Raw genomic sequence first — 18,672 nt, forward strand, 5'->3', positions numbered from 1 at the left:
GACATGAGTCAACACACTGTAACCAAGTCAACATCAAAACACAGTGCCTGCAAATCAGCAAATAGTGCAGTTGCTTTGAAACAGATCTTTGTATCTTTGTCATATCATAACATTTACCAGGCTGCAGTTCAGCAAGCTGTATAGGTATTTCGGTGAAGACTTTTGAGAAACAGTATAAAAATAACTAAGAAAGAATGCATCCATTGTATAATAGCTTGATTTAATGCTTCAAATATTCAATGGAAAAATTATTACACTGGATCCCAGTTACCTATGGATAATTATCTAAATAAAATTAGACAAAATATGAATATGTGTGAATAATAACCATGTTTTTTCTTCTTTTATTGTCTCACCCTTTGGAAAACTAATGGTCTAATCTTTAATTTCTTTGAGAGATGTTCAGTATTTTCTTCATTAATCCATTATTTTTGTCTGCAATATTCATTACTCCCAAAAGATGTTCTTAATCTTAGTTCCAGTAATGCAGATATCATATTTAGTATCCACAAAAAGCACCTTTTGATCTTGAACTCTATCATTCTATGAATATTCAGACGTAACTGTCTGTTATTGCTTTTAAGTCCTGGACATTTCACAGGATAAAAATGTCATCATAGGATCTAATCCACCATGCCATTAATGGGAAAGTATTCCTTGAAAGTATTTTTTCCCTTTTATGAATTTTTAGTAACATTGTGAAGGTGGAAGGATAAAAGCAGAACACAAGTAGAAATTACTGCTATTGTTCAGTATTATATTTGACTGTATATATGTTTGATGAATGTATAACTTTATCTTAAAATTGTGTAAGTAAAATTTCAGTGTTCTCAGGTAGCATAGCATTCGTCTTGACCTAGCAATGTATTTACAAGTAATTGACAGTCATAAAAAATATTATTATCTAAATAATTTTATCTTGCAGAACGGTAAATACATTACTTGCTTAAAAAAATTAATAGATTTTCAATATTCCATCTGAAGTGACAGAGGTATTTTCTTCAGCACTTATACAAGCTAGAATGATCCTTCAAAAATAAGTAGAAAATGACAGATTAAATGAAATACAAACAAGTCCTCTGGCAGTACTTTTCTGCACAACACAATGAGATGTCTGTGATGCCCTTATTACAGTGGAAAGTAGAATACTTGGCTAATTAGGTGTTTGGTTTGGTTTTGACTGAGAGACCAACTTGCTGTTTGGCAGTCAGCTGCTGGAAGAACAATAACTTAATATTAAATAAAAACAAAATAATACAAATGCAGTATTCATCTGAAAGAATTACTAGACAGAGAAGTTCAATGTCTTTTGACAACATTCAAAGCTTATTTTTCTGTCACCATGATTAGCAAGATGCCATTTTTCTTCATTTTTATTATAAAAACCCCACAACTATTATCAAAGCATTGTTATAATTTCTTTCTTTGTCTCTTCTTGCACATTCTTATTTATTACACTGTCTATATTTTATGCTAAATAATAGCACTCAGGGTCAAGTACTGTCATTCACTTGGTGTATATCACCGACATGGCTAAATGACCAAAGCCCAGGCCCCCAGTGTGTGTTGAGCAGGCCAGCTTCAGGTCAGCAGATTTTCAACAGGATTTCTTAGACGTTCAGCTTAGAGAATGCTGAAAGAAAGATCAGAACTAATGATTTTCAGACTTCGGCTGATGAATGCCGTATGAATGTGCTAGTATTGATTGAATGTGAGATCCAGACCAAACTTTGTCTGATCAAATCCAAAGACACATATATGCCAGTCACCGATCTTTGGTAATGCTCAAATGTTTTATGTCTTTACGCAATAAAAAGTACATTTGCTGACCTGTAGCCTCCTTGAAGAGCCTGGAAATGCAGTTGAGATTACTGAACACCAAATAGCTCATGAGGTCCTAGCATCAGCAAGCTTATGTACTCATGAAAGATGCCTAGCCTGGGAACCTGACATGTACACTGACTTTTTAGAAACTGAGAAAGCAAAGGACAACTCCTGACTGAGATAATGCATTTACCATCCTGCAAGATTCTGGATAGTGAGATTATCTAAGAAACTGATTTGTGCAGCTGTTATCAAGAGCTGTAAGGAGAAAAAATATAATTCTAACTGCTGATCACTTTTCATCTTCCTTTAGCACATGGCAACTCTCTTTCAGCATGCTGTTTAGCTTTTATTGATCCCATAAAAGTCAAGTGGGCACACACAAGGCCTATAGCACAGTGTTTCTGATGGTTTTGAGACAGCTGCAGGCTGAGATGCCAGAATGAGAGAACACTACTTCCAATGCGCTATGCAGAAAATCACCTGGTACATTTAACTTACATTAGCAATTAGTTTCAGATGTGCGATGAGTCCTGTTTTATTGGACTTAAGATTGCCAAAAAAAGGAAAACAAACTTCTATACACACTTGTAGCTGTTAATGAGCCACACTGAACAGGACCAATTTGTTAGTTTCACAATAGACTTTCAACTACATTTCAAGACTTTCAAGCTGCATATGGAAGGAAAATATGAATGGAAATGGCCTCCAAGACACCTTCGAGAAACTGTGGATGGTGAAGTAATATCTAATTTCTACAAAGGCAAACAAGCAAAAGGAGCGCAGTCCCCACATGGTCTCGTTCTCCCCATGTTGTAACTCTTACCCTGATATTGTATGCTGGAACATAATGAGGTTCAACATTTTTTCAGACATCTGTCCATGAGGCAGCAAGTCGTCCTCAGCAGCTTCCAACATGCTGCTAAGGCCAGCTGAACCTCTGATCAGCAGCCTGCAGTGGAATGGCCTGGAGGACTTCAGTAACAAAGGTAATCAGCGGTCCAGGGTCCATAAGAATGAATCTCATGTTCCCAAGCAGCTTCTTTGTGGAATAACTTCAGGATGAACCTATGCCAGGCTTGATGTAGTTACCCTGAAACACCACTGGCCTTTTTGACCATCAGAATGACAAACACTAAATATGGAGGATAACTACTACTGAAGGACATCCATCTCAGTTCATTCATGTATTTAGCATTAGAGTTAACAACTTAAGCAATGATAATTTGATGAAAATGTCTTGTGGGTTTCCAAGTATCACTAATCAAATTTAATAAAAAATACCAGATGTTTTCAGAGATAAGTTACAGCAAACAGATTTCCATTCATTATGCAATCTTTTCCATCCAAGTTCTATAAAGTTTCAGCTGTTTTAAGCCAGTTTCCAAGGATACAAACTTACTTCTTTTCATTTGTTTTTTTTAGGTTCAATCACTTGTTTCCCCTATACAATAGAAACATAGGTGATCATTCTAAAGGTAGTTATGTTCTCTGACAAATCAGCTGTTCTGATTAATTGTAATTACTCTTTGTAATTTCAGAGTTCTTCAATAAGTATTTGCATGTACCTTCGAGTCCTTGGGATCCAACACAGTATTTAAATCAATTTTGACTTCTAGGACAAATTTAGTGACCAAGTTACCAACACTTTTTTCAGGTATCCTGCAAAGAAGATTGTCTTTTTGCAGTCTGTGCATTATTCTGGAAAAGAAACACCACAGTTAAATAAATAATTAAGCATTTCAAGGCCTTTTCTATCAGAGTACTATAACCATAAAGCTGTTTAAGCAAGTAAAATCATGGACACTCATCAAAACTTTCCATTGTAGGTTCTAGTGTAACATCAGAAATGCACAACACATTTTACAAGAAAAAATAAAATAAAATAGAGAAACAAACTCGAAAAACAATAAGCAAACAAACAAAAAAAAAATAATTAAAAAAAAAAACACAACCAAAACCAACATATTGATTTCCACTTGTTGATTGAAAGTTGCAACAATCAAGATGAATTATGTACTATTCATTATTATCACTTGAAAGGGTGGTGAGGCAGCACAGCTGCTCAGAGAAGCTGTGGTGCCCCCATCCCTAGAGGCGCTCAAGGCCAGGTTGGATGGGGCCATGGGCAGCCTGAGCTGATGGGGGGCAGCCCTCGATGGTATTTTATGTCCCTTCCAACCCAAGCCATCTTATGATTCTATGATTTAACTCATGGTTACTGCTTGCAGTAAGTAATTCACTGTTAGGCAAGGAATGTCCAGTGAAACTGAGTATTACAGTTCCCATGAAACAGATAATGGAACACAGATTTCACTGGTCAGTGCTGAGATTCTGGTATGTAATGGTAGCCAAGACTGACAAAGTGGAAACATAGTGCCAAAGCAAGGTCAGTAAACAGCAGGTTCTACTTCTTTATAGTTTGCAGCTTAGCTAGTAATTATTTTCCAAGAGGTCAAGCATACTTGGCTATGTACTAACAGTACGAGACTGTTCCATGTATTCCCATTGGATAAGTGTTTGCAGAGGTAAATGTGACTCACTATGCAATAATAAAACACATTTTGTCTGTGAGATTTCTGCCACTGCACAGATCTGTACATGTTTATGAAGAGATTTATAACAGAGAGCTGTGAAATCCTTCCTGAGCAAGTTCTGATTATTCCCATAATCACAGGGCATTTTAGGGCATAATTAATTTGCGTCCTATTTTGACTTTTCATTCAGTTACTGCTTAGCTAAATTTCATGCAATTTAACTTTTTAACATCTTTTCCCCAAAGCTGTCAGCAGAGTCCAGTAATACCTCATTATACACATATATATATATAAAATAAACACAAAGCAAAACTGCATTTCATTTTCCAGTAGTACAGAGTATCTTGGATGCATTTCTGTTGCTAGACATCCAAAAAAATAACAGAAATATTTTTAGACTGAGCAGTGTTATGAATTCTGCTGATCACACTGTGGGGGCTTAACATCTCATTGTTAAAAGTCTATTTCCAGACCCTGTGTAAATACATACACATAAATCCTATATATATGAACTGTAAGTGCTTCAAATTCTTGCAAGTTTTCAGGTATGATTCAAAAAATGACTGCTACCTTCCTGTCAGTGAAGATACTGGCTATACAAAACTGGCTTCATCCATTGAAAGGTAGGAATATGACCAATTAACTTTCTTTGCTTCAGCCTCCTCCTCCAGTAAGAAACATCACATAACAGCATGCCAACCTTTTCCAAGTGAATTTCTTTTTATTGGCGTAGGAGAATATCTCAATGATTTTCTTGTATTTGTTTTAACTCATTTGGTATTTTACGAAGGAAATCAGCATAATAATATATTGAAATTGAACAAATACTTTCTGTGTTTAAAAATAAGCAGCCTAATTTCACCTACATAGATTTAGAACCTTTCAGATATGATAAAAACTGATGAATATTGGTACTAAGTGGAAAGGTAACTCATAGAATGAAATGCTATAATTTCCACAGCATCGTTAACAGCATCATTGGACCTAGAATCATAGGATCATGTAATTGCTCAGGTTGGAAAAGACCTTCAAGATCATCAAGTCCAAACACAACCAAAGCAAACCTACAGCTTTGAAATTTGAGTATCTACAACAGAGCGTATCTTGTTTATGTAAAAACCCAATGTGACACATTAAATCCTAAAAGAAGGATCAGCCTTCTCTATCTCCCACTTTGGACCTGCTCTCCATCCAGCCATCTCAGTTTAACAGCTTTCTGCTTGTGTAAGCATTAAGGGTTATATATGCATTAAAACTTCCTCCATAACTGAAAATCTTGCAATTACACAGCACAGTTCCACATCTGCTACTCCTGCATTTAAGTAGTTGGAAGATGGTTGCACTGCTCATCTGTTTCTGCACTGGAATTCAAATTCTGTCATTGACGTTTCCTAGAAATAACATTTTTTTCTTTTTCATCTTCTTTATTTTATGTATTTTCCTGGGCCCCATTTCACCCCACACCCCAGTTGCCTATTTTCCATCCTACAGGATTAAGTAATTTTTTTTTTTTTTTTTTTTTTTTTTATTGTATAAATGTATTTATCGATTTCTTACCACTGCTTGTAGACAGTGACTGGGCTTCTAGCTTAGAAGATAAAATTAATTTTTAGGCCAGTGAAGAAAAATGTGATGATGACATTCAAAGTTTCTGTGTAGGTTTTTTTTTTGCTCCATTCTGAATTGTCCCTTGCACACTCTGGTCATGTATTTGCTTCGCTTTTTCCTGCTTCTGCTTCTCTTATTCTTAGCGATAAACTTTTCTGAAGTTGTTTAATTTCTCACTGTTCTTATATTTTCCAAAAACTGGAGATCTTTTGAGTCCATATCTTTGTATTTTTTGTACACCTTGCTTTTGCAGATTTTTGCTGCTTCTTCTGAGTATTTCTGCTTTATGGCATACATCTTCCAGATTACTGTTCCAACACGCAATCTGCCTCATGTACGCACCTCTTGCTTTCCTTCCAGTGTTTTCATGCTCTTCTAAATGATTACTGCAGGCTAATGCAAACTGACATAAGCTTTGCATGTGCTTAAGTGTGCATCTTCCAGAACATTTTCTACAGTTTTATATCTTTAATTCCAATTACAATTTGATTCGTGAAAATTCAATCTGTCAAATCGCCACAGTTAGCGTGATTCTCATTAATTTAAGGTCAGACAGGAATTCCTCAGAGATTCTTCCCCACTTCTGCAGTTTCATATGAAGTTTGACCTTCCAGAGACTGCATTTTTCCTAGGAATGCAATATTCCTCAAACCTCCTAACTTTCAGAGTTCAGGCTATCATTTGTATTCGTCATTTTCTCATTGATTTGTATCAGTAACTTCAGGACCAGCAAAATGGAAGGCTACATAATTTGCAGTGGTTTACTTCTTGTTCTAGAACTGCTTGATATTTTTATCGGGACTTAGGTGATGGGAAAAAAAATTTGCAAAATTTACAGCCAATTCTGAAAGAATGTGATAAGAAAATTATGAGAAGGCAGACTGAAAAAAAATAGAACATAATAAGAAAGAAAAATTAACAAACAAACAAGCAAACTAACAAAGCTTTAACACTTGTGAAAATCATCAGCTGCAGAAACATAAGCTGTAAAATAAGCCATTTGCAGTGCTTTATGAAAAAAGTCTTGTAGGAAAGACAAACAGTATATTGAAATGCATAAACAAAAATAAGAAATGTGAAGTAATCATTCAGTCAATTCAGTATTAGTACAGCCTTAGCTACAAAAACATGTCAGCTTTAGACACAACACTTGAAGAAGACCAAAGAGACTGATCTAAGAGTCTGATCTGATTTACTACCCAAAGTTTGGTTTGTTTTGACTAGAGAACAGAAAATTGAGGAAAGACATCATAACAGTCTCCAAGAAAGTAAGAACTATTTCACATTACTCTGTGAAGAGGTAAGGAAAAATCTGTTTTCTGGGTTCACAGGCAAAAGCAATGTGTCAGGCGTTTCAGCTACAAAGAGATTCAGGTTAACTGATATGAAGAAATTCCTAGAAATAAGGAAGGATAAAAAGAATGAAATGTGTGAGATGGGTGTGTTGTTTCAGTCAGTGTATGTCTTTAAAAGAAAATCAGAAAGGCATGTGTACTGACTCTTCTAATGGATAAGAATGATAAATTAGAATTACCATACTGTGTCTGGAACTCTTGTCCAACTCTATATTTCTATAATGCTGGGATAATAGTCAAGATCAAACAGACAGTTTGTATGGCTCACTTTCATCTAATTAAATCCAAGTGTTTACGTAGATGTTTTCAATCTTGCCAGCATCTTCTTCCAAGTCTTGGCAGCAAGGCTTGATTGCTTCAACTCTGTAGTGCCCTTCTTGCTTTTGAGTCACTCTCCCTGCCCAGACAGACCACGCTGTCCACCTTTTTGCTAGGTTTACCCATTCTTAGCAACCTGGCACTTGCTTTTAGGTGGCTTAAAACCAATGTGAACAAACAACCCAGAATTAAACTTTGAGGATTCAGGAGGCATAGGAATCACAGTATAGAAAAAATAAAGGTGGAGAAAAAAAAGCCTTTAAAAATGCTGTGCAGAAGTTGGGACTGAAAGCATATCCTTCTTCACTGTTGGAATGTGAGACTCAGAGACTGGGAGAGGTTATTCCTGTTCAGGATTTAGAAACTGAGTGCAGACACAATAAAATGTTTTTTGAAAGAGCCAGTGTGCACTTTTTCCTGAGATACTGATGGTAAAGCAATAGAAAGTGGTGCCCTCCACCCTTAACATATCCTCTTATTTAGTGTATGTATTTAGAAAGCAATGGGCCAGAATTCAATCCCATCCTCAGCCAAAGAAGTGACAAATGCACATTTTGCTTCTTCTAAGAAGGGAGACTTAATCATTGGAATCTAAATCTGGTGGTCATAAAATGGAAGAAAGTAATTTGTTTTATTTCAATATCTACTCAATGTAAAAATGTGTGAATGGTTCTGGGAACAAAGACAGAAACCAGACATGAGCTGGAAACAAAAAAAATGAAAAGAAATAGTACTGGGTTCACGGACTGGATCCCAGGGCTTGTCTTTCTTGGCTGAGTGCTTGAGCTGCTAAGCATGCACAGGTCAGGGGCTGCTCTGTCAGACCTCCTGATCCCAACATGGGGCAGAGGAAATGCACCTGGGTGCAATGGCTGAGGCAGTCCTGAGCAGCTGCAGCAGCAGAAATACAGCTACAAGGGAAAAGGTAAATCAAAGAGGAAGGCAATTAATAATTTCAGGTGATTTTTATGCTGGGTGGCCAAGGAATAAGTTTTATTTTTAATTTCTGTCTCAACCCAAAAGTTGTGCCCAAAATCTAAATAGATGGGATCTAAAACAAAGCTGTCTCAAGGATTTGAACCCTCAGATGACAGCACAATCACACTGCATCCCAATTTACAATTTCTTTCAGTTCTCCTGGAAAAGCTGTTTTGAAGAAATTTATATATGTATTATATGATATGGTGTTTATTTCTGGTGTCATTTTTTTGTCATCAAATCAGTGGGGTTACACAGCTGAAATGGAAGGTATAGCAATGCCCTGACAGTTGGACTTCCTTCTGTTTGTCCATATGTAAAACTAGAATAATGACCCTTTTCCTAATAAAATACTGAAGGTATGAGAATTTAGCATTATTGCTTTTATGAGACCAATTACAGAGCCAAATAACAAATTAGTAGCAAGGGAGTTACGTTCATTTGGATGAGTTCACCATAGAGACATTTCCACACCAAATGGGTTAGGAGATCAAAAGTGTATCTGGAAAACAGAAAAGCATGCTGTGTCACTTTGTTTTCCATATCACCTTTCTTTTTCCCTGCACATTTAGCCTGGTGACTTGTGGCACCTTGGAACTTTTGAAGTGTTCCTCCAGTTATAATACGAGGATTTATATCTGTTGTGCATGCAGTGGGACGTTGTCCAGTATGTACCACAGATCTGCTATACGTAAAAAAGGAAGAGCTAATTCTGAATGTGTAATATTCTATGCAATGCTCTTTGCTATTGGAGGAACATTTACTTCCAGCTGTAAGTACTATTAGTGGAAATTTTAAACAGCTATAGGCTTTCTTTCTGTTTATCTCACACCCACAGTTAGTTTTCCAGTTGTGGAAAGTCCTCAAATGTACTGGAAATAGCTCATTTTCTGGCGAACACAGTGTAATCCTTAGAGAATTTTCATGCACAATGTGTATAGTCCAACAAATTTGTTTACTGTGCAAAGAAGCTGAACATTGGCAGAATTGTCTTATAAAGCACATACTATATGGTAAATACACAACCATGTAGGTATCATAACCAAGGCAACAAGTATAGTATTACTTAAAGCCCTTGCCAAGCATACAAATGTTTTACATACAGAGAAAAAAAATAAGAATTTTTAAGATCTAAGTATTTCACCCATACATTACCTGAATTTTGTTGCTTCAGTATTATTTCAGGTAGACTGTGGTCTCGTTTGAGTGGTTTGCATACATATATATGTGTCTTTAAGTGACATGCACAACCTCATCTTAATATTAGTAGCAGGTGCTGTTAAATACTTTGCTACAACCCAGGGAAAACAAACCCTGGTTAGACATAACATGCAATGTATGGAATGTATTAGCATAAAATAATCTCCAGACCAAGACTAATGGTGGGGACACCGTTTTAACTAATCTCTAAGCAGTTTGACTCAACCACATGCTAAACTTAACTGAAGAGGAAGGTTTTGTGTCACTCTGTTATGTTCACACTAGCCTGGGAGAGAAAGTAAACAAATTAGAGAACGAGGCAATCACCAACTACATGAAGTTTAACAAGAGCAAGTGCCGGATTCTGCACCTGGGAAGGGACAACCCTCAGTATACATATAGACTAGAGAATGAGATGCAGGAAAGCAGTCCTGCTGAAGGAGATCTGGGGGTCTTGTCTGACAGCCAGTTGAACACGAATCAGCAGTGAACCCAGGCAGCCAGGAATGCCAACCATATCCTGTGGAGCATCAAGCATGGCACTGACTGCTGGTCAAGGGACAGGCTTGCAATACTCTACACTGCATTCGTACAGCCTCAGCTTGAGTACTATGTGCAGTTTTGGATACCACAGTGCAAAAAGGATATGAAATTATTAGAGAATATCCAGAGAAGGAAGATGGTGAAAGGTCTGGAGGACATTATGTCAGAGGAATGGATGAGGCTGCAAGTTGTATCAGAGGAGGTTTAGATTAGCCATAAGGAAGAACTTTTTCTCTCAGAGAGTGGTCAGGCATTGGAATGGCTGCCCAAGGAGGTGGTGGAGTCTCCATCCCTGGCAGTGTTCAAGAGGCATCTGGATGACGTGCTGCATGACATGGTTTAATAGCTTGTGGTGGCAATGGTGATGAGGAGACAGTTGGACTAGATGATCTTATAGGTCATTTCCAACCTTGTTATTCTATGATTCTATGATTCTATAGGTCCCTCAGTTTGTTCAGCCCAGAGCAGACGAGAGAAGGCGTCATGGCAACCTGCAGCTCCTCATGAGTGGAGTGGATGGGCAGTGCTGAACTCTGCTCTCTGGTGGCAGCAACAGAGCCCGAGGGAATGGAATGGAGCTGTGTTAGAGGAGGGTCTGACTGGGGGTTAGGAAAAAGTTCTTCAACCAGAGGTTGGTGTCTGGCCCCTGAAACAGGCTCCCCAGGGCAGCGATCATGGCCCCAGGCTACCAGAGCTCAAAAAGCATTTGGTCAGTGCTCTCAGATGTACAGTTTGATTTGAGTGGTTCTGTGTGGAGCCAGGAGTCGGACTCAGTGATCCTTATGCATCCCTTCCTACTCGGGATGTTTTATGATTCTGTAATTCAGTGGTTGTATAGTAGAAAAAAATCTAGTGTAACTGAATACCATCTGCCCTGAGAAATGTAAATGGCCTGACAAAATTCGTCCTGTTACCCAGCTATTATGGATAGAAACCATGATCCTTTGCAAAAGGAATAACAAGATCTTGTCATCTCAAGACTTTATCACGAACAGTGTCCAGTAGCAGAGTTTTGTTAATTTAGCATGCTTCAAAGCAACAGCATTCATTTTCATTTTGAAAAGTCAAGATCTAAGACACTGGTGAACTGATTTGTTCTTTCTCTTTGAGCTATTTCTTTAAGTCTATCCTTTGTATTTTTATTTATACAATGATTTCTTCATATATATAATTTAGTACAAATTTTAAATGGTTCTTTCTGGTGTAAGCCAACATATCAGTGTAAAGCAAAGGTTTTAAACAAGCATCATAACCATAATGACTTTAAATTCGGCTGGCTAAATGTACTTGAAGGTCACTTTTTCTAGAAAATAGTCTGGAATTGAGAAAAAAAAAAAAAAAAAACAACCCAACATGTAGATAAGCATAATACAAAAAGTTTGGAAGGTCTTTGCTTTGTTACTTTGTCTCACTTCCTTCTTTTTGTATTAGGATATTTTATCTTTTCTGGTCTATCTGATAACTTCTTTCTCAGACATTTGAAAAACCTTACAATTTATTTCTTTTTAATGCAGAACCAGTCAAAGCAATGTTGGCTTCCTGAATCAAATAACACCATAGTACCTATTTCTCCTGGGAGAGGTAGTGTTACAGCTGCTTGGATGTGACAGTGGTATCTGATTGTTCCCAGCTGCCGATCCTTTGTCAGCAGAATTCCTACGCATGGGGTATGCCATTAGCAGTACAGTAGGTGTAAGTAACAGCATGTCTCTTTGACAGCAGTCAAATAAACCTGGCTTCAAGTCTGTCCTTGATGATTTGTAACTGATGAACGAAATTCTGCCTCTATGCGAGGCAGAATGGAAAAAGGGAGAAAAATTCTGAACTTTTTACCTTATAAAATGGTAGGAGATGATCTACATTTCAGATTCAGCTGCGCTCTACTCATATAGAGCAAAATAGCCACCTTTCAGGGCCTCATCCTCAAAGAGATCCAATATTAAACTGTGAAGAAAGTTGTTCATCCATGTTAGTGCAATAGAGATGAAATGCCATGGCTAAATGTGACTGTAGGACATCACGTTGACATTTAACTATGGCACACACCATGTAGCTTCATCTGCTATTCAGCCTTTCCTTTCACTGCTATAAAGGTATACCCACATCGGGTAAACTAAAACTGAATTACCAGCTCATTATGGTCCTCTGTGCTCATTAATGGTGAAATACAGAGGTGTCCCAAAGAGCTGAGGAGCACAGATCTGTGCAAGCGACCCTGGCACCCTATAGTCCCTTGGTAGCAGCTGAGTAGTCTGTGCACCCACTGGGTCTGCTGCCTTGAGCCTGGCTGCTGTGCTCACTGTGAGATCCTTTAATATGTAATTGCAAGTGATACAGGTAAATGAGCCTCAGAAGAGACTAGAGTGCATTTTATTCTAATCCAAAGCTCCACCTTAATCCTAAATGAAAATGTTTTTTATTAACCAGTTTCCATGCCCAGAGGAATGAGACAGATAGTCTCCTGTATTGTAAACATGGAAACAAAAATGGAAATTGTTTAGCTTTCTCCTGTTTTGAGACCTAAGAATAGCACAACATCCTTTCCTAATAATACCATAACCACCCTCTTTGCAACTAAAACATCCAGAGGTGGAAACAAATAGCAGCTTTTTCTCCCTTCCCTCCATTATTATAACTCGTTTGCTTCCTCTGGGAATAACAAAAATGGAATGTTTTTCTAGGACTGTGAAAAATGGAGTAACAGCTTGCTGCATGAGGGTCAGGAGGTCATCTTGGCCATCAGGAACAGCCTGACAAAAGGGAAGGAAAGGAGGGAGGGAAGTCAGTGTGCAGTGAAACATTGTATTGAGTTACGAGCGCTGAGCACAAGGGACATGGGTATAAAAAACTGCATCCGTCATTACAAGAAATAAATGCAAATTTTTGGGATGAGAAAGAGCAGAATTAAAAGGAAACAACACATAACAGTGGTCCAAAAGACAAGAAGACATAAAAGCAGAAAGGAATTAAGGGCAGTCAAGAGAACTTGAGCATAACAGAGAAGTAAGTGAGCCAAGCAGTCTCTGGAAATAAAAAAATAAAATAAAAGCTCTGCTAAATTTAGTGGAAGTTATATATTTGTATGACAGAGAAATAAAAGATTCACTGAAAAATGATGTCCAGAGGAAAGGTCTTCTAAAAAAGCAGTCTGCAAAAACAAAAAATGACAACAAAGAAAGAAAAATACAACCAAAAAACCCCCACAGCTATAGAGGGAAGCAAACTTTCAGCTTTTTGCTTTTCTGGGTAGTGAGATGGATCTTTAACTTTAAAATCTTATGCAGCTTGTGTCTTTTTTCCCTGAGTGATGAAAACAATAATGAAATGTTGTCTTAACTTCAGATTCAGGTTTGATTTTATAACTCTTCAAAACTTTCCAAATTTATACATTATTTTAAAATACAAGTACTATGAGTAAAGTATGAAAATATTGTAAGAGATCCAGAGCTGTAGTAATGTCAGAGGTCAGAAATGAGGTCTTCTGTCTTCCTAACTTACCTCCAGAAGAAAACTTTTTGCTGGAATGTCACCAAAGTCTGTAATAATTTTAGGCCTCAGAACATGACATATTTGGGTGAGTAAGCAGTTGTCTGAAACAAGAATGAAAACCGCATTTACCAAATCTAAACCATGGGAATGGAAAACATTGTTAATCCCTACTACTGAAAAGGTGAAGTATGAAACACATTATGTCATTCATCAAGTAAAAGTTGGATATGGATTTATAACAAAAGTTATTTTCACAAAAAGCAAACGCATCTGCAAATGAACAAACAAACAATCAAAACCAGCCTTAGAAGTGGCTGCTGTGTCTTGATGCCGTTGGCAATGGTCTCCCAATGGGCCGCACATTAATAGCGATTTTCTTCTGAGAAAGGTGTAAAACGAGTCATAATTGTTGCTCAAGGCAGTATCCCCAAAGAACAATGAGATACTACTCAGCTGGAACTTGGCACCATTGTGGCAGTAATGTGTGTCTGCTTATCGTTTATGGTTTAGTAATTGGAGGAAACACTCAGCTCAGGCAGCAGCATTTCTAGTATGCAGTGTGCTTGAGAGAGAGGAATGAGAACACCATTCCCTATATATGAATGGAATAACAGACATACCCCCTATCTTTTCCCTTATGTATATTCATGTATTTTTTTTTTCCTGACATGTAAGCAAACTTTAGCTCCTGAGGGAGTACAATCATTAAATAATGCTGAACATTCTCAAGAATTTGATGCTGAGTTTCCAGAAGATCCTTAGAAAATCCAGGACAACTTTTCCAATAGATGGTACTATCCCAGCAAAGACCAGGCTTTCCTCTGTAACAAATTACAGATGCTTTGGATGCTCCCTTTAAGATCTATGTCTTGACCAATATCTTGTGCTGGAATTCACCAGCCTGCAATTGTCCTGGGGCATTACACTTGGCAACAGTTTAATAGTTCTTACTTTTATGCTATCGTTTTACACTGAGGTTCTGACTTTTCAGAAAATAAAGAACATGCAAGAACAACATCTGATATCTCTCTCTCTCAAGACTCACCCACTCATACTAAATGCAGACTGTTTTCACTACATTTGAGCACTGAATTTTACCTGCAAGTGCCACTGAACATGAGGGCACTGCATTGCAGAGAAAACCATCTGTGGATTTCTCACAAAGGACAAGGGGGTAGAGATTCACCCCTCAATTCACTCCTCAATCAGAGTTTGAATTTCTCAATAGCTTTGTGCTTTAAAGTATTCTCAACTGTAGACAAAGACAATAATTAAACTAAAGACAATAAATATTAAAAAAAATCAAAAGCCCTTTTTTGCCCAGAGAGGTTGTGAATGTGCCATCCCTGAATGTGTTCAAGGCCAGGTAGGATGGGGCCCTGGGCAGCCTGGTCTAATACAAGGTCTGGAGGATGGTGGCCCTGCATGTGGTAGGGGTTGGAGCTTGATGATACCTGAGGTCCCTTCCAACCCAAGCCATTCTATGATTCTATGATTCTGTGATTCTATGACTCTAGGATTTGTCTCACACTGTCAAAGTGGGAGCCCCCAGTTTGAAATAGATACATGCTGCAAGTGTGAATCATAGCATAACAGGAGCTCTATTAGACCCCTCAACAAGCTCTTCTTTAGGCCAAGGCTTCTCCAGAAAGGCAATAGCACCTAAAGTCTGTTCAGTTCTGCAAAGTTGGGCTATTATAGAGACCAAAAAATAATGAGAAGAAAGAAAAGCTACCTTCAGCTTAAGAGCTATTTTTTCTTGTGTTGAAGGAAAGAAATAAAAAGGTGAATTATTTGACTTTGTTTTAATAGAAGCTTCATTATGCCATCAACAAAAGCCAAACATAAATTTGTATCTTTATATCTTTAATCTGTCTGGTGAAGCTAAGAATTGGCTCTAAATGTAAGTATTTTGAGGAAGAAAACCTCCAGTGTTCTATACAGAATATCCAGAATGGAAATGGGGCCACAAAAAAAAAAAAAAAAAAAAAAAAAAAAAAAAAAAAAAAAAAAAAGAGGCTGGAATATGAGTTCTAGTAGCTAGATACTAGAAATCTAGCAAATATAGCTTTAAAATTCTCACAAGAAACCCTTCAATAAATCCAAAGATAGCCATGAATTACTCTTAGTGGCTAGATTATGGAATCAATAGGAACAGTTTTGTTAGGTTCACTGAAACTGCATCTTCAGTGTGCTTAAGGATTGAACATCTGCCCAAGGATCCAACTAGATGTATTTATGTCTTATAAACCTAGATGGCCTACTGGTTAAAACAAATCCCTTCCACTCAGGATTATAGGTTTTCTTGTTTCTGACTTTAACAAAGGGCTCAATCATACAGGATGCTCTGTGTTTTCAATTACTATTCAATTGGGAATTATGTGTGGATAAGGAAAAGTGGTGTAGGTGGAAAATTATGTACGTAAGCCCCTGCCAAAGAAAGAAGATAACTTTTCTAAATATTATTTTTACTGTAATTCCTGCAGAAACTACATATATTATATGTATGAGAGACTGAAGAGAATATTTTCCATAAAAATCCTAATGATTTGAAGTCTGAGCTCCAATGCATGTAGCCATAGCAAAGCACCATAACTACAATTATAGATTTAGCATAAATACATTTTTATTAAAATTATATGGTCTTCCCTTAGAGAAGGCTGCTATTTGAAAACACGAAGCAGACTAATTTGCTGTGATGTTGAACACAATTCATTTTATCCAGGAATAACTCACAGAGGATACACCTTTACTGAAGTGAGGTCCACAGCAAGTGTTTTAAATGTTCCTGTCAGTTGCCATGAAGTTATGCATAACTGAGCCACTGGAGATAAATGAGAGAGAAATGAAAACCTAGCTGCAAGCAAAGATTTCTTTGCTAATTTACAAACAAATTTAATGAGAAAGGTGATGTCATTTATGTTCAAGTGTGAGGAGTTTTAAGTTTTTCCCCTGGGAAACCTCCCTTTCCTGAGGTGTATGGTGGCCTCTAGTGGCTCCTGTCTTCAGACAAGAGTAAAGCAGCAGCCATGTTAAAAACAAAAATGAAATAGTACTTTATGTTAGGCTAAATGACATATTTATTAGCTATGTGTATTTGTAACTGCACTTAAGTGCCAAACAGTGTTTCTTCAAGAAAATCTGCCAATAAGAGAAAAAATATGGTTAAACATATAGAGATTTAGCTATGTAAAATACATATAAATCAGGGATAGGCTTGAATCCAATTCCCATATTTAACAGTCCTTATAAAAAGATAAGGCAACTGGGGTCAGATCCAAAGTTTTTAGCTCCAAAGCATGTGCACTCCAAATGGCCTTGTGACATTCCTTCATTTTACCCTACTGCAATATAAAAATAAATGTTGAATAGAAAAATAATAATGGTTGGTGCTGTGCCCCCAGATCCGAAGTATAAATCCTCAGAGTTTTTTTTTTTCCTGAGGTCTCATCCAGCACCAGAGGTGCAATGCCTGTTAGAGCTATCAATTCCTCCCTGCAGTTCTTTAGGATCTGTCAGCAGGGACATAGTCCCCTGCATCCTATGGTGTTGAGCTGTAGAAGAGTATTACTTATTGTGTCAGAATACATAAACTAGTTGTTGTTTTGCCCTACTTACATGAAACAAAATGAGTTTTTTTTACACAGTATATTCACCAAAATGAATTTTATGGAAAATGCAGCAGGAACTCTTTTTTGTGTATAATTCCCTCCTTTTACATCTTAGTGGAGACAATGTGACCTCTTTGGTAATTGTGGGAAGTCAAAGAAGAAGGCAGGACCCATGGATCACCTTCCCTCTCTGAAAGATTCGGACTAGTAACTCTCAGCTCCCATGAGTGATCCAAATCCTTTTAATCTCTTGTGGTGTGGGAGTGCTCCCCATCCTGTTGCAGAAATTCATTTCCACAATCTCTCTATGCTGACTATTTCATATGTCAGCAATCCACACAGAAGGAACACATACAAGTATGTTGCATTGCAAGATCACTTTTTTCTCAGGGTGAGTGACAATTATTTTTGTTTTAGCAGCTCCTGAGTGTTTCCCAAGAAGATAATAAACAACATAACTGAATTCTATGATCATCATAATTTTGGAAAGTGGGACAGTGAAACAAAGGGGACTAGCCGAACCATGGGAACATTTTTGTCCAAAATGAATCTTTTTGTTGAAAAATATTATTGCAAAAAACAATTTGAAATTATTGTTCTGCTTCCTAGGCTTTAAAAGAGATTTCTTATTGTTTCCTGCAGCTTGAAGAAAAAACACTTGCTGCTGTGAAGATACTGTGATATGTCCTGAACTGACAGTTGTAATGCTTTACAAGCCATTTACTATGTTAAGAAAATTTCATGTTTTGTCTAAATACTAATTGACTCTATCTTAAAAGGTTTTGTGGCATCAGAAATGCTTTCTTACTGACTGTTTAGCTAGTAAAATTATCTTTGGTTATCTTGCTAGTTCGTATAACAGTTAACTGACAGTGACAGTATGGAAATTACTGAAAATTCAATTTCACAATAGAAGGATTGCAAAGGTATTTAATGCATTAAAAATAATTGTGCAACAACAGACAAGGAAATGAGTTTATTCCACTGGAAAAATTTCATTTGCAGACAGGATGATGGAATGTTACTTGTTGGTGCTTTCTAAGTGGCACATCTTTACTGTCTTTTTGCTGAAGTCAGAGCTACTGGGATTGGGCAATCCCAAATATGTTAGTGCCATGACATTCACAGCAGATGCAAGTCTGTTGTAGTGCTTTACTTCAAGAATGTCCCAACACTCCCTGGAAGCCTATGGCCATGGCAGTGCCATGC

Source organism: Lagopus leucura, unplaced genomic scaffold (genome assembly GCF_019238085.1).
Source record: "Lagopus leucura isolate 7727_CA_CO unplaced genomic scaffold, USGS_WTPT01 Super-Scaffold_100001, whole genome shotgun sequence".
NCBI classification, from domain to species: domain Eukaryota; kingdom Metazoa; phylum Chordata; class Aves; order Galliformes; family Phasianidae; genus Lagopus; species Lagopus leucura.